At 42.0% G+C, this 24,358-nt stretch overlaps 1 protein-coding gene across 25 annotated transcripts in view; it reads left to right on the top strand.

Annotated features, from left to right (window-relative positions):
* The window catches only part of ATXN1 (ataxin 1), a 195,751-nt gene that overhangs the window by 139,829 nt on the left and 31,564 nt on the right, over positions 1-24,358 (top strand). Inside the window, exon 6 of one of the 25 annotated variants that reach the window (XM_077933261.1) lies at positions 21,255-21,413. The exons of 23 other annotated variants lie outside the window; for them this stretch is intronic. The gene's annotated coding sequence lies outside the window, so the exon portion shown is untranslated. Of the gene's footprint in view, positions 1-4,548; positions 4,634-21,254; positions 21,414-24,358 lie in introns of all 25 variants that reach the window. One more of the 25 variants, XM_028737667.2, reaches the window with a different exon arrangement.

Below are 24,358 nucleotides of genomic sequence, written 5' to 3'. Positions count from 1 at the left end.
GTTAAGCTAAACTATGGTTTAAATGTGAACATGCAGCATGCTGTTGCACACAGCTGAAATTGCAGGCACTTCGTTCCTGCCCCACTCCAAGGTTTATTTGGGGAAAGCAAACCAAAAGACAAAACCCAAGTCCAGATCATAGCATAGTTCCCAACATGAATGGGAGAGGAATGAAGCTGCACAATTTCAGCCTGCACCCCAGAAGGTTGTGCATTCACATTGAAACCATCGTTTAGCTTAACTATGGTTTAAAATGGTAAGTGAATGAGGCCAGTGCGTATTTTCATAATATCACCAGCAAAAGTATAATTGGCTTGGTCTGTGTCTCTCCACAGCATCAATGTATCTTCTGCATTCAACAGAGGGGGGAAAGTATAGGTTTTTTAAAAATCTGCTTAATAGACACTATTCTTTCTCGCATGTCTTACCCAATTCCGTGCAACAAAGATAAGCTCAGAGATCTATTTCTGCATCTTCCCCTTCATTCTGTAAGGAAAGCTGCCCCAAGAAAGCATATATAAATGCTTTGATATTTACAATCACCTACCTGGCATTCTGTTTGACAAACTAGCATGAGTTCAGTCTCTCTGCTTGGCCCAGACGAAATGAGAAGGATCAAAGTCTAGAAAAATTGGCAGAGGAAGGACGTTTTGGCAGAGATCAACCCAGCAGTTGTCTGGGCCAAAGCAGTTAAAGCTGCCGCAAAGCTATGGAAAATCGCTAGATTTTTGGATGACAGGATGAGTAGATAGGGTGGGGGCAGGTGCGAGAAAATAGTGAAGGTACAGCAAACAAGCCAGGTTTAATGACTGTACTGAAATAGGCTGAGGGAAGTTGAAGAATGGTATAATGGACCTCTGTGTAGTTGCAAGCAGGCCTGAGAGGAGAGAAGAAAAGATTGAATTATTTGTACAATGGTCTCATAGCATTTAGCAGAAATGCCTATTTCTTGAGAACTTATTGTGACATGTCACAATATGCTAACCTTCCAAGTCTCCCTATTTTCCAGGGACAGTCCCGGATTTACAGAAGCCGTCCTGGTTTCTGATTTGATCCTTGAATGTCCCACTCTTCCTTAGGATGTCCCTATTTCATCAGAGAAATGTTGGAGTGTATGCAACCTCTGAGCCAAGGGGATAAGTATACAACCTTTAGAAGACATCTGAAGGCAGCACTGTATATAGGGAAGTTTTTTCAAGTTTAATGTTTTTATATATGTTGGAAGAGTGGCTGGGGCAACCTAGTCAGATGGGTGAGGCATTAAAAAAAAAAATTATTATTATTATGTAACAGGACATCCCTATTTTCATTGGAGAAATGTTGGAGGGTATGCAATAAAATGATCCTAGATTGGCAGCACAGTGGCTTTCAGCATTATGTCCAATATATGTGAGGGAGTTATTTCAAAATTTCTATATTATCCAAAGGCAAACATATGTAGGAACGATCCACAAGCTTCACCTGTGTGTCCAGCTTGCAAGTTTTTCTTAGGCAGGTTGTCTTTGGGCATGATAGCAGAGGTGTGACAGCCTGCAGCATGAGGCAGTTGTGCATCAGGGGGTCTGGAGCTGCGACAGTGAAGTTGCTCGCTAGGTGTGGTGTCTTCACAGAGCTTTGTGATCTGCACTGGAGAATTAAATGTTCATGTTAAAGAAACTCAATGGACCATGGTTTTACGGCAATGTTCAGGATTTGTCTCTGTCAATTCAAGTTTAGGCCATATGGCAATAAAAGTCTGTAGGCTGAAGTCTGCTACAAATTTTTTGGTCTAAAGATAATCTGATCACTCTAGTTGTTCCCATGGGAAGAATATTCCCTCTAGCACCTTTCTCTCACAAAATCTGGCTTGCAGATTCTTATTAATTAATGCCCATAGTGTTTTCTTAACACATTTTGGGGGGGGAAGAGCAGCAATGAAACACCAGGAGATAACTTCCTTGTTCATTTCTTGTTTAAATTTAGGGACGATGTTTTTTTCTGGTGTTCTAACTACAGTGCAGAGACATCTAGTGACCAATCTGCATGATTGCAGGTGAATAATTCAAGCTGTGTATTTATAGGCCTGAGATTGCAATAAAACGAACCAATTGTTTGGTGCACATCTTGTTTACTGGGATCAGAATGGCACTAGTGAGGCTTCACTTCTGCCCCCTAGTTTTGATATTCCTCTAAACTGATGAAGTCACTGTTATTTTACAGGAACATTTTTACTGCTTCTGACCAGTGGTCCATCTAGGTCAGGTGTGAAGAACCATTGACTCTCCAAACGATGCTGAACTACAACTCCCATCACCCCCAGCAAACATAGTCAATGGCCAGGAAGAGGAGAGTTGTCCTTCAGCAACCTCTGGAGGGCTAAATGTTCCCCACATCTGATTGACGGTAACCTAAGAATTACTGGTTCTGATGCTGTCAGGGAACTGCCATCGGTTCAGGGGGGAGAGGGGGAAAGCTGGATGGATTACAGAGAGCCTCCAAAGATCGTGGGCAGCAGCTCCTCCTCAGCGGAGGAGAGTAACCACGCCTCCAGTGGAGAGGAGCTGCAGGGTTCGGAGGAGGCGAGGCGGTGCCAGGACACCTTGCCTGGGAAAAGCAGGGAGGAGAGAAGTCCTCCTTTACCCACGCCCTCCTTGCACAGTAAGCTTTCGTGCCGAGAGGGGAGGCGCAGACTGGGCGTCAAGAAATTACTTTGCTGGGGAAGGTTTAAGGACCGTCCACTCACGGATTCTGCCAGTGAATGAGCCAGCCACGGGAGAGTGGCGCTCTGGACAGATAAAGTTTATTTTGGCATCAGAAGCAAGGCTTCATAGCCGAGCAGGGAGGTATTTGCCTGCTTGCTCTCGAGCAACCCCTTGGAACCATAATAGATGCCATCTAACCCATCATCCTGCTTTCCCACTGGCATGCCTCTGAGAAGCCCACAAACAACACATGAAGGCAATAGCTCTCTCCCTCTGTTGCCATATTGAGTGCTATGCTGCCTTTGGAACTATGGAAATTGCATAAAGCCATCACTTCCTCTAGTCCCTATTTCAGAGGTAGTGCCATCACTTATGTAGCAAAAATGACACCATGTGTGCTGGGTGTACACAATATGGTGGCATGACCAATGGTCAGGAATGATGGAAGCTGCAATCCAACAACATCTTGAGAGCACCAAATTGGTTGCCCCTTATAAGTAGACTTTGTTGTAGTTTTAATATATTTTATGCTGCAACCATGCTTTTTTTAAAAAAAAATTTGGATATATATGGCATCTGTGCACAGTACACAAGTCCTTTTAATTGCTTATAACAATCACATCACAATGTTAGACTCTGTGAGTTCACCAGAAGTATACAGTAGATGCCTTCTTTCTCTTCCCTAAATGGCTCCCATGAATTTCTTCCTGTTAGCTCTAGGGGCACTGAATCTTGCTCATGACTGAGGAGCTAATAGCCAGTGATTGGGTTAGATTTAACATTATATCCTGGTTTTCTGCTAAAATAATCTTCAAAGCAGTTTACAAAACAGAAGAAAAATACCATGCACAACAACCTGAATACAATACAAAATGCTAAAATTACGTATTCAATAGAAATAATACCAATAACAATAGCAATAGCGAATAGCAGAGCTTCTAGGACTCCCAAGTCTGCTCTCCCCAAATGCTGGCATCCACCCAAAGGAAGCCCTCCATAGACACCAGCCCTTCACATCTGTGGTCTGCTTTGGGTCACTCCAGACACTGCTGCTTGGTAGTCAATCTCTGTCCCAACCATCATCTCACACGACCAGCATCTCATGCTGCTCACCATTGATGGAGAGCCTCAGAATAGAAGCTATTTCACTCTCTCCCTTTGGTTTGTGTCAAAGGTTCTTATCCTTGCCAGGCACAAGCCTTAATTTATACCTGGGGAGGTGCTAGTTATGTTCCTTAAGCATTACAAGATGTTTTGAAACATAGGAGTGGCTTGTGAAAAATTTCCTGTATTTTAAAATCAGGATATGGAAAGCAGTTCTTAAAGAACATTTGAACAGTAGGTTTGCTGCAAGGCTTTTTAAATACGGATGCCTTTTCATATACAAAAGGGAGCCCAGCCCACTCATTTATTCTTTTATATGCTTTTATTCCTCTTGTTTGTTTCAAACTCCTTGACAGGGGAGCAATGGGAATTGTTTCCTCTAGGGCTTCTCAAACTGACTTGCAGACGGAGTGCAGTATATAATATGAAGTCAGATTCTCAGACTCTTATACCTACAAGTCAGGAGTATCCTGTTGAAACAAGTATTAAGTTTGAGCTGCTTCCTGGAGAGGGCAACGCACCATGCTAAACTATTCTTCTTAGCCTAGCAAAGGAACAACAAGGAAAGCTGTGCTGAGCGTTAACCCCTTGCACAACTGCATTTTGTATTGGTTGCCACCCTGGATTTGACCGTTGATCTGATTACAAATCTCTTTGACAGATACTTTTAGTCAGTCTAGAACATTCCTTAGGAGACATTTTTCTGACTGAAATTAGTTTGTTCCATTTTACAGAATTGCTGTGTTGCTAAATTATGTTTTAGATTTAAGAACTGCTGCACAACTTCACTTCAGCAAATGTACGCCAGCTTGCAGACACGACACACTTCTCACTGAAGTCATCACAATGTAAGCTACAAAATGATAGACTGAATAGTTGTGGTTAATGCATGCTATAGCATTAAAGGCATGGGGGAAATGTCCTTCTCCAGACAGTTGTCTGAGGTAACCTCTTGACCATGTTTTCACTCAAGTGCCAACGAACCCTGTGAAAGCATAATTTAGAAATAACTGGGTTTTTTGTTTTGTTTTCAAAGCTTGATTAACCTGCTATTGTCAATATAAGGGTTTAAAATAAGCACAAAGAAAACATTTTAAATATGAAAAGCCTCATGCGAGCTGCCTAATCCTACACAACACCTCTATTAATCATCGTTGTTGTTGTTGCTGCTATTCCAACTTTGCTGCTGAGCTTTTTTAACAAAAAAACCTGCCTAGTGCCAACCCACCTTAAGGCCACAGGTACATAAGGTTTGAGAGAGAGAGCACCTTTATTAAGCAGAAATTGAAAGATAGGGCAATAATTAGATAGGTCATCTTCCTTGTTAGCCCCCCGCCCCCGAACTCACCTGCCTGGGGGTTATAAAACTTAGGTGGAGGGTGCCAGGGGTGATGGGTTGCCATGGAAATAAACTTATCTAGTACTGACTGGACTGTATCATCCCCAGTGAGAGACTAATCATCAGTGAGGCGGAAGCTGCTGAGTGTAATGGTAACACAGAAATTTTAAGTAAAATCACTTCTATATTTGCAAAAAGTTAAATGTGTTGAAGCTGCTTTAGAATTCCTTTTACGGTTTCCCAGGATGAGTACAGTAAATCCAGTCTTTTATTAATTAACTGAAGCAATTAGTAACTCACTTTAAGAGAAGCTGTAGGTTTATCTGTTGTGGTTAAATATTACATAGACCTCTCCCTAAGGGATATTATTTCAGCTAGGAGCCAAGTCTTCATTTGTACCATCTTTGTGCAGAGGTTAGTTATCCAGGGAATTATTTTAAGTAGTCAAATATGCCTCTACTATATATGTAGTATGAATACATATTCAAATTTTGTGAAAGATTTGTACATTGTGCTATGAAATAGTTCCAATAGAACATGAAGGCAGTTTGATCTGCTGCATCTGGGTTTTTTCCACTGACAGCAAATGTGCAAATTATGCAAACAGTGGAAGCCTTTTTTAATTACGTTGTCAGTGGTGAGAAATTTGGGGATAGTGGGACTTTAAAGAGCATTTCACTTGGGTTTGACTTGACAACTTTTAGTGGCCCGAGACTGAAAGCTTTTAGGAACAGCAGTTGTGCTCAATCCTGAACAACTGAGGAATTAAATTATGTGCTATGAATTTTATAAGTAACATGTAAAAATGTAAATGTAAAGCTCCACCTTTCTAGGTGATTTGAGCAAATTCTGGCTGTAAGTATGCATGGAAACCTTGCTTGGCTGGATAAAATGTTATACTCTGTATTGTAAATGCATATAAAGCCAAAGCACAATTTTAAAACATACCTTTTTTAAAAAATAGTTGAATACCATTTGCATCCTTTCATTCCTTGAGTCTGAGCTTAAAGGCCTCTATCAGAAGTGATTTTGAGAGGGATGTTGTGCTGTTTTTTATAGTGAACTCAGAAGCTAAAGAGCCCAGCAATCAGCATGTTTGAATGCCAGCCAAGACACTAAACTGGCAGCCTTCCACTCTGCTATTGATGCAAGTAAAATGTGTACTCAACTGACTTGAGTCAGGGCATACAACTTTTACAATCAAATGCTTCTGCTTTTCCAATTATATGGAAACTGGGGAAAGTGTGTGGGTGTACGCTGCTCAGAAGGGAAACAGAAGCAATGCTTTACGTTCAGTTCACTTCTACAGACCAGTTGAGGCCGCGCTTAGAATATTGTTGAGAAACTGTTCCATTTTCCAGAGAGTATTTAATTATGTCTTCTAACATTTTAACTACTGAATCCACCTTGTTTTAAAAGGTCGTAAACATCTCATTTTGGCAATAAGCTACAGCAGGAAAGTAAAACTAATTGATGTTTTGTATACAGAACTACATACAATCAATTGAAAACTCTGCAGGGTACATACAGTGCAACCAACGTTGCTTTTTCTTCTGATTTAGCAGCGTTACGCAGAGCATGAATTTAGGAGAATTGCCTCTTGGGGTGATTCATATACCGGTGTCCTAACTTCATCAGGTCAATTTAACAAGTGCAACATTGTGATTTTTCATGCGGCTTCTGAGAATTACTGAACAGCATGCGGCAATAAATAGTGGCAGAGCAAATCGATTTCCAAAGTAAATAAATTCAGTACCAGAAAGAAGTGTTATAGGAATTTTCTGGGCAGTCAGATTTAAGCCGAGTAATTTAGTCGGAGGTGCTGCATGTCCCATAGCAAAGCAAACCTCCATTACTATATTGTCTTTCGATTGGACTGTGTTAGAGTAAATAACAGAAAATGGGATAGCACCTATTTAGGGTTTCTGTGGATTAGTGGTGCTAACATTTAGTTAGCAACATGCTTGTTTTGTCTAACACAGCTCACAAAAGTAATTATTATTACTCTCATGATGCCATTTGTGTAATGCATACATTACCTTTATTTTCTCATTATCCCTATGGCAGGCAAAGGCAAGTCACTGCTATTTCCATTTTTACAGAGAAGGAACCAAAACGTCCTCAATTTGTGACTAAGCAGGAAGTTGGACCTATGTAAAAGTCCCAGAGTACTTTCACTGGACCGCATTTCCTGACATTAACAGGGGAAAGTGTTAAGAACTTTTTCACCCAAATATAAAACGATATGTGCGTTGGGCGAGAAGCTCAATATCCACACAACAGGTGTAAAGCCTGCTTCTAGAGGATTGCTGTTGTTTTCTCCAGTATGCCCTCTTTTAATGTAGCAAGTGGCGAACATACCCTATAAAATGAGGTCCATCACCCTCACCAAGAAACTTGCACAGGTACAGACTGACATCTTCTTTCTGACTAAATGCAAGAACCTGGATGTTATGTTTAGTGGGAGATAAATCCCAGCATGGAATGAGAAGTTAAAGAAAGTTAGCTTCCATGGAAGAGGGACTAGATCTGCTACTATAAATAAGTGATATATTTTTTTAAGTAGAATATTATTTTTATAATCTCATGGATTCTGTTACCCAAGTTCCTCTCCTGTTGCATGAAAAACACTAGCAACATACTCCATGAAGAACTGCTTTGTTTTCTAAATCGGGAAAGCTAGGTGAGGTATCGAAAAGGTATCTTTACTTTCTTCTTCTCCCCCACCCTTGCAATAACTCATTATAGATTATTGGAACAAGAACAGATTAGGAAACAGTAGCACAATGTCTTTAGATGCTATATGCAATTGAAACATTACTGCCTACACTGTCGCGCTATCACCTCTCATACAAACTGGAGTATTTTCAGAGGCTTTCAGACTATTTTTACTCATCCCTCTTGGTTTCCATCACAATATCTGGAGTTTCTGGAGCAAGTTTTGTAAATGTTTTGCATCAGGGTTTTTTTTTATGATCCTCTGATAAGCCCTATCCAATCCTAAATAAAAATGTTCGAGTCAAATTTAATTAACATTTGTAAGTGTGGGTGGAATACATTTGCTTTGGATAGATTATGGGTTTGGGAAGACATAGATGTAATTGCCACAGACTTAAGTGAAAATCCTCTGCGTTCTTCTTGAGGGCAGAACTATGCTCTTAATTTAACTGGATCGCTGGGTGAGATATTAGACGTGTTTCCCTATTACAATTACCCACACAGTAAATCACAGCATTCTTGAAATGAATACTCCTATTGCCTAGTCATTTGTCAGGCAAACCTCTTAGTAACAACTTATAATTAGACAAACTAATCCATTGGCATGAGGCAACACCCTTGTTTCAGAGGTCTGCCCAGAAAAGACATGTTTTATGTTTTAGAATCTTACTTGGTTTGAATTGCATCTAATGGCTGTGAACTTTATGCCCAACAAGGTCAGTAAAATAATACGTTCACCACCATCTAACAGTGTTCACAATTATGTGAACCTTCAAGTTATGTAGAACTCTTTCTCAGGCTACGTGTTTAAAAAAAAAAAAAAATCAGGTTGGAGGGAACATCTAGATTTGGTTTATTTTTTTAAGTAAGGGAATGTTGTTAAGCCCTGGAATGCAAATTGTTTCAACTTCAAGTTGAATAGCAATCCTGGTAGGTCCGTCTTTTCTTTTTAAAATGTATTTTAGGAAGCGATGCTACTTTAAATAAGTTATTAGAACCGTGTAGGGGTTCATGAGTCATTTACTAGAAATAACGTAGTTGACAGAGTAGTATCTCAGCAGTAGCTAAATACGGAGGATTTGTTATTCCTTTTAAGGTGACATTTGCTGGCTTCACATGACAGAACAACAAAAAATCCAGATCCCACCCCAAAATTCTGCATTTCCCGCCCTATTACATTTCACATTTGTTCAGGCTACCGATGGATAGTGATGGGTGAATACTTCATTCTGACTTTCAATGGACAGCTACTTTAAAAAACACCCCTCCCAAAAAAATACTAGTTTGACAAAGTAAACAATAGTATCTTTTTAAAAAGTTATTCCCAGCCCAAAAGGACCCTGTTGCATTCCTAATGATTCAACCAGAAGCACAATGGAAGCCTAGAGACCTTTCCTTCTATCTCCTCTCTCCTTTTTCCAAATGTATCTGAATGAAACTTAAATTTATAAATTTTCATTATGATCCATACATGCCCTAGACAATTGCTTTTCTGTAATTGGCAAGCACTGGCTCTTACGATTTTTACTGTACAGTCTGCCCATATATGTTTTAGTTTGATGGTGGTTTTGTGGGGACCCTGTACAACCATGTAAATTCTAGATTATTTTAATTCTACGGGATCTGATTTTAACCAGACCCCACAGTAAAGCAAAGCATAGATATGTCCAGTGTGGGTGTTTTCTCCTTCTGTCTGCTTGATGTGGAGTTGTGTGACCTGGCAAAGTGGAAGAGAAGTAACTAGGGGCAGTAGTGCCCACATCACTTGTGCCCGTCAACCCAATGTTTTCTGTTGAACGTGCATGAGTTATATGTTATGGCTGTAGAAGTAGCTTACCTGTGAGTAAGGGAACTACATTTCCCTTTAAGTATTCTTAACAGCAATTCTGGTTTCTGAAAAATTCCTGCCAGTTTTGAAATGGAAGGACAAATGGCCTCTTCAGGATTAGGAAGTGGCGTGCTCTTGAGAATATTTCCAAAGAAAGTTCTGAGTTCCCTGACACATGGATAAATTGCTTATTTTGAATCATGGCCATGGATTCCCTGTATTGAGTCTGCTCTTCTTCACATTTTGTAAGCACAAAGAGCAGACACTTCCTCCCACTCTAACAAGTGATTCTTGGTTAGGGGGCTGGGGAGTCTAGAAATCCTGAATCTTTCCTCCCACTTTCTTTCTGGATATTCCTCCCGCCCCCAAATAATAATACTAAAATAAATTTCAAGACACTGTTCTTCCATATAAAGCTATGTGTCTGTGGGACATTTTGCCCAGAGTTGTTTGAAGCCCACCTGTCGCATTGTAGCTCAAACATTTGTGTGCTTTTAATCTGAAACTTGCATTTAAGACATCCATGGGTTGGATAGGAACTGGCCTTTTATTTTCATAATATGGTGCTGAGAAAGTATGCAAACATTCCTTCTTGCACATTCAATCTCTGTATTTAACTGTCAGTGATCTGTAACTGGCAACCACGTTGTTTTGGGTAGACATTTTCCTGTCTGATCTTTTAACCTAGTGCTGCATGTTGTCTGTATAAAAGAAAATATTTTTCATAACCCAATTATATATTGAGAGCCAGGGCACTGCAGTCATGGAAGCGGGGCTGGATGTTGAAAACCCAAAGTCAAAATTGTGGTCAGCAGCGTCGTTTCTTGGGAGGCTTTGGGCAAATCACTAGATTGGGAAAGACATAATAACTTAGTTCTTTCATAATGCCAGGCCACTCTTCCCTAGCTTGGTGCCCACCAAATGTTTTGGACTACAACTCCTATCAGGCCTACCCAGCATCTGTGCAGGGGTTAGTTCAAAACATCTGGAGGGCACTAGGTTGGAGAAGGCTGTCCTAAACTATAGTTGCAAAGAGTGAGAGAAAATCTGCTTTGGTTTTCAGTTGATTCAGATGATTGCTTGCATACTGCTTGCCCAGTTCAGATGCAAAAACTAACTGGTTTCAAAGAATACTAGAGTTGGAAGGGACCCTGACGATTATTTAACCCAACCACCTGCAGTGCAGGAATATGCAGCTGTCCCTTATTGGGGATCGAACCTGCAACCTTGGCGTTATCAGCACCACACTGTGACCAACTGAGCTATCCAAGCTGGTTTGTACCAAACAGGAAGGATTTTGAGTTTGCAAGGGGAGGAATATGCAAGCCCACAGCACATCTCAGTTCCCCAAACTGTGGCATCATTTAGGTGCCGTAATCGGGGCGCTTACCTTGGGAACCACCTGGAAAATGCTATAATACTGGTATCAGAGATCTCATTGCATTTCAAGGAAGTTTCAGGGGAAAGCCCAGACATCAGCTTGCTCAGAGGTGTAAAGAGAGCAAGCAGGCTAGGCAGATACTGCTGTAACTTCTTGTTGTCTTTGTGCCTGCACGTCCTACACCGTAAAATACATCCAGCCACTGAATACTGCTGGTAGGAATGGAGAAAATTAGAAATGTATGAATCTGGCCAGCAGCTGCCCCTGAAACCAGCCAGCACATTTTTGGACCACAGCTTTCGATCTGAGAAACGAAAGCCTGTGGTTACAACCTTCCTTAACTTGTTCTGGGCTCCAGCTATTTCATACCTTATCCAAACCATAGAATTAGGGCCAATGAGTACATAGCAACAGTATAAATACATAGTAGAAACCCCCTTGAAGCTCTGGTGCCAGTTGCTCATTCCATGATTTCATGTGAGCAGGCTCTTTCAGTTCTTCCTGCAATTGTGTTTGCTTTTAGGAATGTCAAAGGAAAATAAACAGGTATCGGCTGGTCAGATTATCCCCCAAAATCATAAGCCTGAAAAGCTTGAGAGGAGTGTTAAAATAACATCATGCTGGAGATATGGCTGCTGCTCCCTGTTCCTTTTGCAGCAGCATTTTAAAAGAAATGATTAGCAGCGTCTTGTGGATTGCATCAGAAAAGTTGTTTATCTACAATGAAAACAAAACTAAATCCCAAAGTCTCTCAATTTCACCGTGTTGAAAGGTATAATGCTAGACTAATGAGTGATTAATGAGTTGCATACATCTAATAAGAGTATCAAGAGGGAAGTCTTATGGAGAAAGTTTTTCTTGCTTCAGACTGCAATCCTGTAGACACTTCTGCAATCCTGTAGTCCTACACAGTGGGACTTTTTGTCTGAACAAAAATGAGTAAGGTTGCACTGTAAGTGTACATAGTCTCTCACATAGCCACATTAGGTGAGTAATTTGATTTAACTTGATATAAGAACCATAAAGGTCTCCCATAAGTAGGAACTGAAGAAACATTTGTTAGGTACATTACAATGAAGTACCTTCTGATCTGTGAGATTTCCCCTTCCACTGTCTGGGAGTCTTGTGAAATCTGCTTTAGTCGTGCCTTGCAAAAATAGCTGACAAGGAAGCACAAGCATTTCTGTATTTGCTTGAAATGAGACATGTTGTTGTCAACTTTATGAAAGCATATTGTGGGGTTTGAGAAGAAAACAACTTTTCTTTTGAACACTTGCCTGCTTTTCCTGCTGTCATAATGAACTGATAAAATTAGTTTGGTTGGATGACATTTTTCTTAATTTTGAACTTTAGTGTACGTTCAGTACAATTCCTATAATGGACTTTCCTCTGGCAGTACGTTCTCAGATAAGAGATTCAGAGCCATAGTTTTGTTCTCCTCCTGAATGTAGGTCATATCTTGCCCTGACCTTTCCCACATAAGTGCTCCACAAAACTCTGCCTGCTTGCCGTAAAGAAGTATACCTCCTCTAATGCTGTGCCTTTTGAAATGTTAATATGACATTTCAGGGCTTCAGAGTTTTGAGCAGTTTAAAGCAGCAAAGGTATTTCAAATGGCCAAATTAAATTGCTGAACATTATGGAAAATTAAAAGTTTTGCTTTTTAAAACTAAATAACCCTGCTAGGAAAAAGTAAGGGAAACAGAAATTTCATCCCATCCCAGGACCATTTGAAAGATGGCTTTGACATATTATTGGGGTTTATAACTGCATTTAAAAGAATGGGAGGGGATACAAATAATATCCATCGTTGATTGAATCTGTTGCTGTTTTTTGTGATAAACAATAAAAGTGGTTATAATGATGATGTTGAACATAGTTTTTTTAAAGCTATGCTTCTAATTTATTGTGCTTTGTCCCAAATTCTTTACCTTGCTACTTAGTTTTTGTGTAACCATCAAATAGGCCAAACTAATCTTTAATAAGGGACGCGGGTGGCGCTGTGGGTAAAAGCCTCAGCGCCTAGGGCTTGCCGATCGAAAGGTCGGCGGTTTGAATCCCCGCGGCGGGGTGCGCTCCCGTTGCTCGGTCCCAGCGCCTGCCAACCTAGCAGTTCGAAAGCACCTCCGAGTGCAAGTAGATAAATAGGGACCACTTACTAGCGGGAAGGTAAACGGCGTTTCCGTGTGCGGCTCTGGCTTGCCAGAGCAGCGATGTCACGCTGGCCATGTGACCCGGAAGTGTCTCCGGACAGCGCTGGCCCTCGGCCTCTTGAGTGAGATGGGCGCACAACCCTAGAGTCTGTCAAGACTGGCCCGTACGGGCAGGGCTACCTTTACCTTTACTTAATATTTAATAAAGCACCTGCGTTTTCACTACAGCCAAGCCTGTTTTGAAAATCCATATGCAAATTAGGGTTCAATGTTTGATGTGTGGCTGTGAAACTAAATGAAAATTGGTTGATTGATTGGTTGGTGGGTTTTTAGTAAGAAAAGAGGAAAGGAGAATTTTGTCATTTTAGTGATGCTAAATTCTTACATACAAAAGGGAGAGAGACATAATCTGCAGCTTCCATTTTATTCATATGGACTCTAAATTACTTGCCCTGCCACGCCACATTTTCTTTTATGGATTGCTTTTTAGTCTGTTGATGTTACAACAAGGAAGATAAAGCCATCTTGCAGCTTGTGACACCTGCTTTCATACATCCTAATAATTACTTCAGTTCAAGTCTGACAGCCAGAGCTTGCCAGAGTGCATACAAATCTTGACTTGCTTCAGGGTAATAAATTATGTCATAATAGCTTTGCCGGAAAGTTCAGATGTGTGTGGTATGGTAAAAGATTAATATTTCAAGGGAAAATGGCTTGGAGTTGTGCTGCATTGAAATTAAATATGCTGCACACAGATTAATGTGGCAATTTATTTTTAGCCCTGCATTTCCAGAGTAAGATGCAGGGAACATCAAACCAAGGTTTGCAGCCAGAAATTCTGAGGAGGGTTTTTGCGGGGAGGGGAGATGATGCCATAAAAACAATTGGCGGAGGCTGTGGTTGCAAAGTGAGAGGCAGGCATCTAAAACAGGTTCTCCCTGGCATTTTCAGCTGAGTTCTTGTGCATGTCTTTAGAATAGACTAGTGGCAGAATAGTGGCATGTCCCAGAGTGCATTGCAGGCTAGATATGTGAAAAAAATCTCATACACATGCACAAAAATGTCTCATTCGAGTCATACTTTAGGTTCTTAGGGATGTACTGCCTAAACTACTGTTGGTGTTGTGCAAAATCGGAAGTGCTCTTTTATAGAAGAAAGGCGAGGACACAGCTTGTGCCCTGTTTGTGCTTTGTCCCCTTGTAGAGGCACTATTACATCTTCCAGTGATCCAGGGCACTGGTGCTCAAAGTATATAAAATGAATTTGAAACCTACATTGGCAGAAGAAAAACTCAGGCTGGATTTCTACAGTACTTCCATGAGCTGGAATGAGCCCAAGTGAGATTCATGCCTGGTCCTGAAAATATATCATATGTCAAAGACCAGGGTAAAGAAGTGCATCTTCAGCATATGATGGAATATATGTGACAGAAATGGTGTGACTCCATCATCTTTCTAGTCATAGGGTGTTGTGGATGAGCAAGTGGACAGTGTTTGTTCTTTAGAGCCAGCATGGTTTAGTGATTAGAGTGACTGACTTTGGAGACCTGGTTTTAACTCCCCATTCAGCCATGACACATATTGTACAACCTTAGGCCACTGACCCATCTCCCAGCCCTAACCCATTTCACTTGATTCTTATGAGGATAAAATGGGAAGGACTTGGGAGGGAAGGGCAGGATAAACATAAATACCCACTCTTCCACCCCAGGGCAAACCAGTATGGCGACATTTGAATTGGGAGAATTTGTACTTGTAAACAGTTGCAGTATGCGTTAGCTAAGCAGAGAAAGTTTCCCAAGTGATAATTAAAGATCTTTAATAATGTGATTTAGTTTTTTTAATGGAATCCATGGTTGAAAACAAAAGCGGAGGTGGAGTCAACTTTATCCATCAAAAGCTGTAATATCAACATTCTCATGGGAACCCAAAAATTAAGAGAGATAAGTCTCCAGGGAATAAGCAAACGCACATGGAATGAGCAAGAAATCTGCCAAAACAATTACACTTGTGTTGAAAAGCAATTATCTTGCCCAGCAAATGCATGAGAAACTATTAATGTTAGTGGCTAAACATGTTCGCATAACACACAGCTCTGGTCTACTTCAGATTGTAAATGTACATGTAATGACTCTTCACAGCAGCACGATTATTTCATAAATGCCTCAGCTAGGATTAAAGCAAACAATGATGGGGTGTTTAAAACCAGTTTTAGACTAACCTGTACTATTAAGATTGTAATCTTAATTGGCAGGTTCTACTAAAATCAATGGGCTGTGCTTTCAAGTAAAACACAATTGAAGACCAGCGCTCCACTTCTATTTATGAACTTGAAAGCAAAGTGCTATAGGCGTCAGATGAGGCAAAGCCAAGTGCTGTCTCTTAACTTACGCTGCAGACAAAAATAGTGGATATTTCATAAAACCATCTCTGTTGATAGCTTCTCTCAAATAGAAATAACGAAGCACTCTCCTTATCTACCCTACCTCAGCAAAAAAAGTGCCTTAAAGCAGAATCCTTTAAAAGAACTTAGATCGCTGCCATGTACTGTATCTAAAATCAGTTAGGAAGCTGTTCCTGTAAATATTCCTTAACCCTGCATAGCTGATCTATAAAGAGAAGTGGTGCTGGTTACTCCTGCAGTTAAGGAAGCTAATGTGGAAGTTACAAGTTCCCAGAATAGCATTCTATTATCAGGGAAAAAATGTCAAGACATCTTTAGAACTGACTCAGTGAGCCCCTGTACAGGCTTTCCCCCTCTTCTCTTCTCTTCTCTGCACTGAATTGGCCTGCCACTTATCTTTCTATGCAAACTATGCAAGTGGCTTGTGAGCAGGAAAGGGACATTTAAAAAAATAATAATCAGAACCAGTTGAATCTCAGAACATTTTCTCACATGGCGCTAAAGGTACCTTGGAGTTTTGCACACATCGCTTGGGTCAAGTAGAAATACAGTGAATGTGGGACAGAAGGAAAACAGTGAGACCCAGTTTGTGTGTACCACTAAACTAGGTTTTAGCACTGTGTACATGAGTTGGAAAGGAAGCGGGTGGCGCTGTGGGTTAAACCACAGAGCCTAGGACTTGCCGATCAGAAGGTCGGCGGTTCGAATCCCCGCTATGGGGTGAGCTCCCGTTGCTCGGTCCCTGCTCCTGCCAACCTAGCAGTTTGAAAGCATGCAGTGCAAGTAGATAAATAGGTACTACTCCGGCGGGAAGGTAAACGGTGTTTCTGTGTGCTGCTCTGGTTCGCCAGAAGTGGCTTAGTCATGCTGGCCACATGACCCGGAAGCTATACGCCGGCTCCCTCGGCCAATAAAGCGAGATGAACGCCACAATCCCAGAGTCATCGGCGACTGGACCTAATGGTCAGGGGTCCCTTTACCTTTACCTTTATATGAGTTGGAACAAGCACAATACTCTGACTCATTGATCCCCTTCCCCTCTCCTCCTCCTACGTGGCTGGGATGACTCTGGAAGCATTTAGTATTGTTTTCCACTAATCTCGGCTTGTCCACTTGCTTACCCAAATACTGACCCATAAGACGACTAGTCACAGCGTATAATTTCTGTCATATGCTGAAGATGCACCTCTTTATCCCGTCCCTTGACAATCTGAGATTTTCGGGTCCCACCCTATTCCTGTTAAACTGCTTTTTAACATTGAGTTTAAATTACTGTAACCCACCCTGAGACCTTAAGGTGAAGGGAAGGGAAGAAACTGAATAAATAGTAATAACAATAACAGCCTGGTGCATGCAGCATTAAACTATAGCTTAAAACAAACTATGGTTTAAAGCAACTTGTATCTGATTCAGCCCTCCCACACTCTTGCCTTTGCTGCACTGAGGAGAAACAAACAAGAGCATTCTGTGCATGAATTTGAAATATAGCCAGATGGTCTCTTGACACCAATTAAATTGAATAAGATATGTCTAAGATTCAATTATCACTTTTGCAGGCATGGGGTATCGAAAGCAAATATAATTTTCGGCACATGGGACTGCCCAGTATTTAAAACCTTTTAGGACCCCGTGTTGACAAAGGTACGGAATGTTATTGGTCGAACCCTTCCCAGGATGCCGGTCATAACATGTTTTGTTGCAGCTGTGGGACAGATGAAGGTGTGTGGTTGCGCACTGTGGCATTTCTTCTCTCTGCGCTCCTCTCAATGCCATTATACAAATCTTTTGGAATACTGCGTACAGTTCTGGTCACCTCGTCTCAAAAAGGATATTAATAAGAGTTTGAAAGGGTTCAGAAAAGGGCATCCAAAATGATTAAGCAGATGGAGTGACTCCTCTATGAAGAAATGTTGCAGTGTTTGGGCCTTTTAGTTTGGATCAGTGTTTCCCAAGCTTGGGTCTCCATCCGTTTTTGGACTACAGTTCCCATCATCCCTGGTCCTGCTAGCTCGGGATGATGGGAGTTGTAGTCCAGCAACAGCTGGAGACCAAAGTTTGGGAAACCCTGGTTTAGATAAAAGGCAAGCGAGATGTGATATGGTAGAAGTTCGCAAAATTATGCATGGCAGGAAGAAAGTGGATAGAGAAACGTTTTGTCCCTTTCTCATAACACTAGAATTCGTGGGCATCTGATGAAACTGGATGTTGGAAGGTTCAAGACAGATAAAAGTCTTCACTCAGCGCATAATTAAACGATGGAGCTTGCTCCCACAGTTAGCGGGTACGGCCACCACCCTGGACGATTAGAGAATTCATGGAGGTGAGGGCTATCAGGGACAGCCCCATGGAGGCCATGCTTTTCATGAAGTCCTGAGCGACCCCTTGCAAGTTCGTGTTGGCATGGATGTTAAAATTCCCTAGGACAGCCATACTAGGTGTCTCCAGGAGAACATCCGCCATGACCTAAAGCAGCTCAGGCAGGGAATCCTTGGTGCAGCAGGGATGTCTGTACTCCAAAAGGAATCCCATACTTCCCCTGTTGCCCAACTTCCAGGACATGCACTCAGAAAACTGGGTCTTCCCAGTAGGATGCCTGGTGCAAGCTAATGACTTCCTAAAAATCAATGCAACGCTCCCATCCTGCCCATATGACCTGGGTTGCTCTGCGTAAGAGAAACCTGGTGGACAAGCAGCGGCAAGAACAGGCCCATCTGCCTCATCCAACCGAGTCTCTGTTACACATGCCAGGTCAATTCCTCCATCCAGCCGCTCTTCTTATGTTCTTAAGAGTTCCTCTAGTTTGCAAATGTGCTCATGGACCCCAAACGGTTGTTGGTCTCTGATATGCAAACATGGGTGAGGGCAGGTGGAGAGGGATATCATCAAGAGCAAAACAAAATCCGTAAAGAACAGACAGCATTCATCATTATCTAAAAGGAAACAGAAGCAGCTTGCCCTATAGGGTGGAGCCACTCAATAGCCTTTCTGGGGGAGTGGGGCTAGGTGGTGATGAGGTTGGAGCTGTGTGGGTGCACCAGATTGCTGGTGTGCTTGTGCAGTTCCTCCCTTGCTGCTTCCTCTTCCTTTCACCTGTGTGCGCTTCTGCAGTGACTCTGCCCCTCGGAAGCTACTGCTGCAGCTCTCCTCTGCTGGTTGAGCCTCTCCTGAAAGCAAAACAGTTACACTGACAACTGCAGAGACAGTATTGGGGATAAAGCCACTTCCGGACCTGGCCAGGAGGTGGGGTTGCGGGCTTCACGCCCACCCCACATGAGCGGGGGCTGGTTTCAGCCCCCACGAGAGCAGGGGAATCCTGGCCGCGTTGTCCGCCCGGCCAGCCAATCGGGTGGCTGGGGGTGTGTGGCCTGCCCTATTTAGGGCCAGCACAGCCGGGGCTCGCCCTCTTTTGCCAGCTAGCCCCACGTTTTCCCACCCTCCCTCCCTTTAGGTAGGCTTCTGACTTTGCTATGGACTTCAGTCTGTCGCTGCAAGGGGCATGGTAGGATTTTTTCCCAATTGGCGATTTGCGGCCATTTGGTTTTTCGCCTACCTCGTAGCAACTCGTCACAACTCCTCAGCATTGGCGGTTAGGCATTGGTAAGAAGGGGTCAAGAGGATGGGGGGGGGAGGAACGCCATCACCTCCCCCCAGTGAGCGAAGGGTGGTCCGATAAAGGACTCCGGGGGCGTGGCCCTGTCTGAAGCCTATGGAGGTGTGGGCCTAAGGCACACGCCCGAGCGGTGACCCGGGGGAGCTCCTAGTTGGCGTGCCTCAGCAGGAGACTCCCCCACTATGGTGTTAACCCTTCCCGGTCTTCAGCAAATGGGCTGGAGCCGGATAGTCGATAGGACCAATGCCTAAAGCCAATTCCTCTCATTCCTGAATTCAATAAAGTTGTGGCCTAATTCGCCCATTTAACCTTAATTCTGGTGTCCAGTGTCTTTATTTATCCTTGTGGGGGGCGGGAACTCGCCACGCAACACAAACATCCTGGCATGGCTCAGCTAATTAACACAGTCCCTCTGAAGGAACTGTGGTTTCTGTTTTATATAATTTGGTGCTTTGTGCACACTGAGAATGCTATTGATCACTGTCGCAGTTCTCAGTAATAGTCTTTGGACTGGCGTAGTTTTCTTTAGACAAAGTAAGATTATTATGAAAAGGAAACTATCAATGCAGTGGTGGAAGAGGAGCTCACTGAAAACGAGGCTTGCTTCTAGGTCTGGAAAGATGATGGGAAATGTGTGCGAAGGAATAGCAGCTGCTGCCAAATCCTCCTGGCCACATTATAAAGGCTTTTATTTTCAAGGCTGTCATTCAGCTGTTTGTCTCCGAGTGCTGAAATGACAATATCCCAGAGTGAAAAAGAAAGTCATGGCTGTGTAGAGAAGATGTTCATAATGCTTCATTCCAAAGCATGTTGTGAAAATTGCTGTTTGGCAGATTTACTTGGCCCTGAGAGAAACGAAATTAATGCTAGGAGTTGCTCCAGCTCACCCAAGAATCTACTTGAAAACTTAACAGTGCAGAGCGAACGAGCTGTGGATGTTTGCGATGTTTGGATGGCAGGGCAGTCAGCAGTTGTTCGGACTGTAAATGCCATACTGCTAAAATGTGAAAGAGCAAGCACTGAAAGTGTGAAAAAATACTTTCCTGCTCAGCCTTAAGTGGCACTTTTGAAGGATGGACAAATGAAGATGAATGTAAGAAAAGATATTTTGACAGTCGCTTCATTTCCGTCCCCAAGACCAGGAACATGTTTGCTCCATGATTATATAGGGGAGGTGCTTCTCCTGCTCTCTGAACTTCCCTGTTCCCAAAGCTGCATTCCATTTCAAAAATTGATTGGGCCTTTGCTACATTCATTTGAGTGTAGCATGTAATATGCTGAAATTGGGCTACCATTGGGGCATACATTGTACTTCTTGCAATAAATTCAGGAGGTAAAGGTTGCCTTTTCATGGAGGTGGGGGCCACTGTTCATTAAGGTTGTTCATCTGGTGCAGTGTTTCCCAAACTTTGGTCTCCAGCTGTTTTTTGGACTACAACTCCCATCATCCCTAGCTAGCAAGACCAGTGGTCAGGGATGACGGGAATTGTAGTCCAAAAACAGCTGGAGACCCAAGTTTGGGAAACACTGCTACAGTGCAGTGTAGTTAAGATAAGAAAGCTCATCTGTTCACTGTACTGCAGCCCCCCTACCTTGTGCCCTGCTGGCTATTCTTCTTTTCCATCCCCTTTCTTGACGTAAAAGACATGATGTTTTCAAATTAAAACAGGGAGCAGAAGGCTGCGGAGAGGGGAGATGCCTTTCCTGTCCACCACCCTTTCAAATACAGGCTCATATGGGAGTCCCCTTGTGCTCCTTGTTACTGTATATGTGACAAAACTGTTTGTGTAGATTGGCCAACTGCAGACACAAGACACGGCAGCAAGTTCTGCATCGTAATTTCCATGCTGACATCAGTCTTCACAAGAAGTTATGTATACTCAGGTTGGGCATTCTCGCTTTCGTCTTTGCAGTTAATTTGGAAAAGCGTTTTGTGTATAGCTGGTGGCATTTTACATAATCGTGCTTTCTCTTGTTCCCTCACGAAAGGAATGAGGTTACAAGAGACTCTGCTTATATCTGTACAATGCTCCACAGCGTTCAAGACAGAACGCAGGTGCAGCAACTCTCCTGCATCAAATCTTTGGACCACTCTCTTCTCCCACCCACATTCTGTGGGACGTGGATGTTGCAGGAAAAAGAAGGGGCTTGCAAAAGGACCGGGGTGGAGTAGAGGTGCATCAGAAATATGCAAAGGTAAGACCAAGTTACCAGTTCCCACAAATTGACATATGTACTAACAAACGGCAATTTGGACACTTATTGTTATACTGGTAAAGCAACTAGTATAAGCAGAGGCCTTTAAATTGAGTAACTGATTCGTTTTAGTGAGTGCACACATCACACTGACTGAAAGCAGTAAATATCTTTTGAGTTGATTAAGGGAGGGAAGTTTTACCAGTTTAATTCAGGGCTTAAGGTTGCTGTCATACTTGGCATAAATATGAACTGAATAATCGTGGCAGGTTGGCTGTTTGTGTTAAAGAGCAAAATGTGCTTTCTTTTTGTCAAGTTTTAAAACTGATAGCTCTGAGACATCTGTCAGATGCTAACCATCAAGGAAACTCAATAATTGCTCCTGGTTCTGGCCACACAACTTGTAAGTGATGACATTGAACTCACACTCCTGCAGTATATTGACCATGTTTACGCCCATAAATAGAGAAGCCAAGCAGATTTGTACAAGCTCAAAACAGTTTCAGAGGTAGAATAGGCTGTGCTTTCCAGTGAAGCTATGATAAAGGGGCTTTTTTGGAGTGGCAAAACAACATTGTCAGTGACAAACACCTCTCAGGATATTTGTATGAGGCTTGGTTGTAATTATAGCCCACTTACACTGCACCTGAAATTACCTCATTTTCAGCCCATAACATGAGGCACAAAATCGGTTTTGTGGATTTTTAGTCCAAAGGTAGTCAGATACTTCTTAACTTCCTTAATGCAGTGCTAAAGCCTGAAACGAGTGGTGTTTAGTACAGTAGGTTATTTCAGAAATGCTGACTTTCCAGTTTCAAATGCAGATGCTTTGAATAACATTGTGAGCCATTTAAAAAAAATCTTATTTTAAGTTTGCTTTTCCAAAACATAATGTGTGTTATGTTACTCAAAATTCAGCAAGGGGGCTTTTTTTTTCCCCTAGGGGGGAAAATGTGTAGGCTTGGAAATCTGACATCATGTAAAATTGCATCACCGTACACCCACGGAGATACAAAGATAGAGTGGAAATCGCATGATGTATCCTTGCAGCAATGTTAATAGTACTCATCGCTCTCATGGTTGTGCATTGTTCCCACCTTGCCACCAGCACAGTTTAGTTGTGGTGTAAGAATCTTGGTCACCATGAAAGTCCTAATGTGGAAGCTTGTGGGACTTCGTGGTCCATTTACTTGTTTAATACATCCCAGAAAAAAAATCAGAAGGTCTTAACCTTCTGTGTTTTATATAATATCACCTAAATACTTGAGGGTTTGAACCTTCCTGCCACACAGTCTAGTAAACTGGAGGTCTGGCTAAAGGAAACTTGTACCAAAACACTTGTTTTCTGTCTTTTGCTTAAATAAATGCATCTGCACTGAACAATCTCCTTTGAGTCCTGCAGCTAACAAGCCAAGTTTTGTGTTCATTGGGAAAGCACGTTTCTAGCCAAACATTCTTCACATTTTCCCCAGGATTTAGCCATTAAAAAAATCATGCTGGACGCTTTGCTAGTGTGTGCTTATCTGATAAAAGGCAGCGATTCTGTTTTGCTGCAAAACTCTCTATGGAAACATTTCTCTGCCACACATATAGTATCTCAGGAACTCAGTCTCTTTGTCTGCTGTTTCAGCTTCAGCGGGTAAAAAGAGTAAGCTTAACTGTATGGATCTTCAAATTGGCTTCACTGGAACAATTTGGCTTTACGGCAAGTAACTGTGTGTTCTTGAGTGAGGTCAAGGCATAGTGCGCTTTTTTATTCCTGTACACTGGCAAGCCTGTACACAAGTTCATTCTCAAATGAGCTGAACAGTATTGCTTTGCTCTAGAAGTTTAGGGTGTTTCTTAATAAAGAATTCTAAGATAGGGGAGAGTCCAGGGAGAAAACAGCAATGGGTCTGAAATACTTTGTTATTTATTATGTAGTACTGTGTCCATTTTCAAGTGTGCCTTTGTGAAATCAAAGGTGTTCTTTAGCTTAAGGGAAAAGGAAATGAACCAAAATAAATGAGTGGCAGAGATATGGATAAGAAACCTCTCTTAAATCCACACAAGAATACAATTGAAAATGTATTTTTCTTTGTTTAGAACTATCCATATGAAGATATAGTTGTGGGCTCAGACAAACCTCTTCCTACATTATATGGCAGCAAGCCACAGCTTCTCACATTCTAAATAATATACAAAGTTTGTTTATATAATTGGTGACAACGGATATTGTTGATTCAGGGTTGTTATCCTGAATCAACCGTCTACATTTATACAGTCTAGTAGACCTGAACTCTGTTATCCACTTTCTATACTAATATGGAGGCCTAACCCGCTGTTGGTTTGTGTACATAATTTATATCTCAAGCCCTCAACATAGATTTATGTTCCCAGGGCAGCTAACGAGTGGTAAGGAACAAAACTACCATTTAAAAATAATAACAACATTATTATTATTACGCACTAATACAGCAAATTGAAACAAAACTAGAACTGCAGTGACCAATTTAATAGACAGTAAAATCAAACTGTTCAAGTTAAAGAATGCTTCCATTAGCAGTTCTTAAAAGCCTGGGGAAATGGAAATGTTTTTGCCTGGCGCATAAATTATAGCAGTGATGTTTTTAGGCTGGCCTGCTAGAGAGGTCATTTGAAAGGTGAGCAACCACCACAGAAAAGGGTCACTTTAGATGCTGAGGACATCTGGAGAAAGGTCTCAGATAATGATCTCAGTGGTGGATGGATATGAGAAATTGATCCATCAAATATCTAGGTCTTAAGTCATGTAGGGCTTGAAAGGTTAAGACCAGCACTTCAAATTGGCCTGTCATGCTCACTGGGAAGAATTGTAGTTGTTTCAGTGCAGGCAAGGTAAGAACTTTTCACCCAGTCTAGCTGCAGTTCTTGTCTAGCTGCAGTTTCCAAACTGTCCTCAGCATAAAGTTTAGTATATTCTCAAG

This window comes from Podarcis muralis, chromosome 8 (assembly GCF_964188315.1).
Source record: "Podarcis muralis chromosome 8, rPodMur119.hap1.1, whole genome shotgun sequence".
Classification (NCBI taxonomy): domain Eukaryota; kingdom Metazoa; phylum Chordata; class Lepidosauria; order Squamata; family Lacertidae; genus Podarcis; species Podarcis muralis.
Note: the sequence above shows the minus strand (reverse complement) of the source record. Positions and strands in the feature narration are given on the sequence as shown.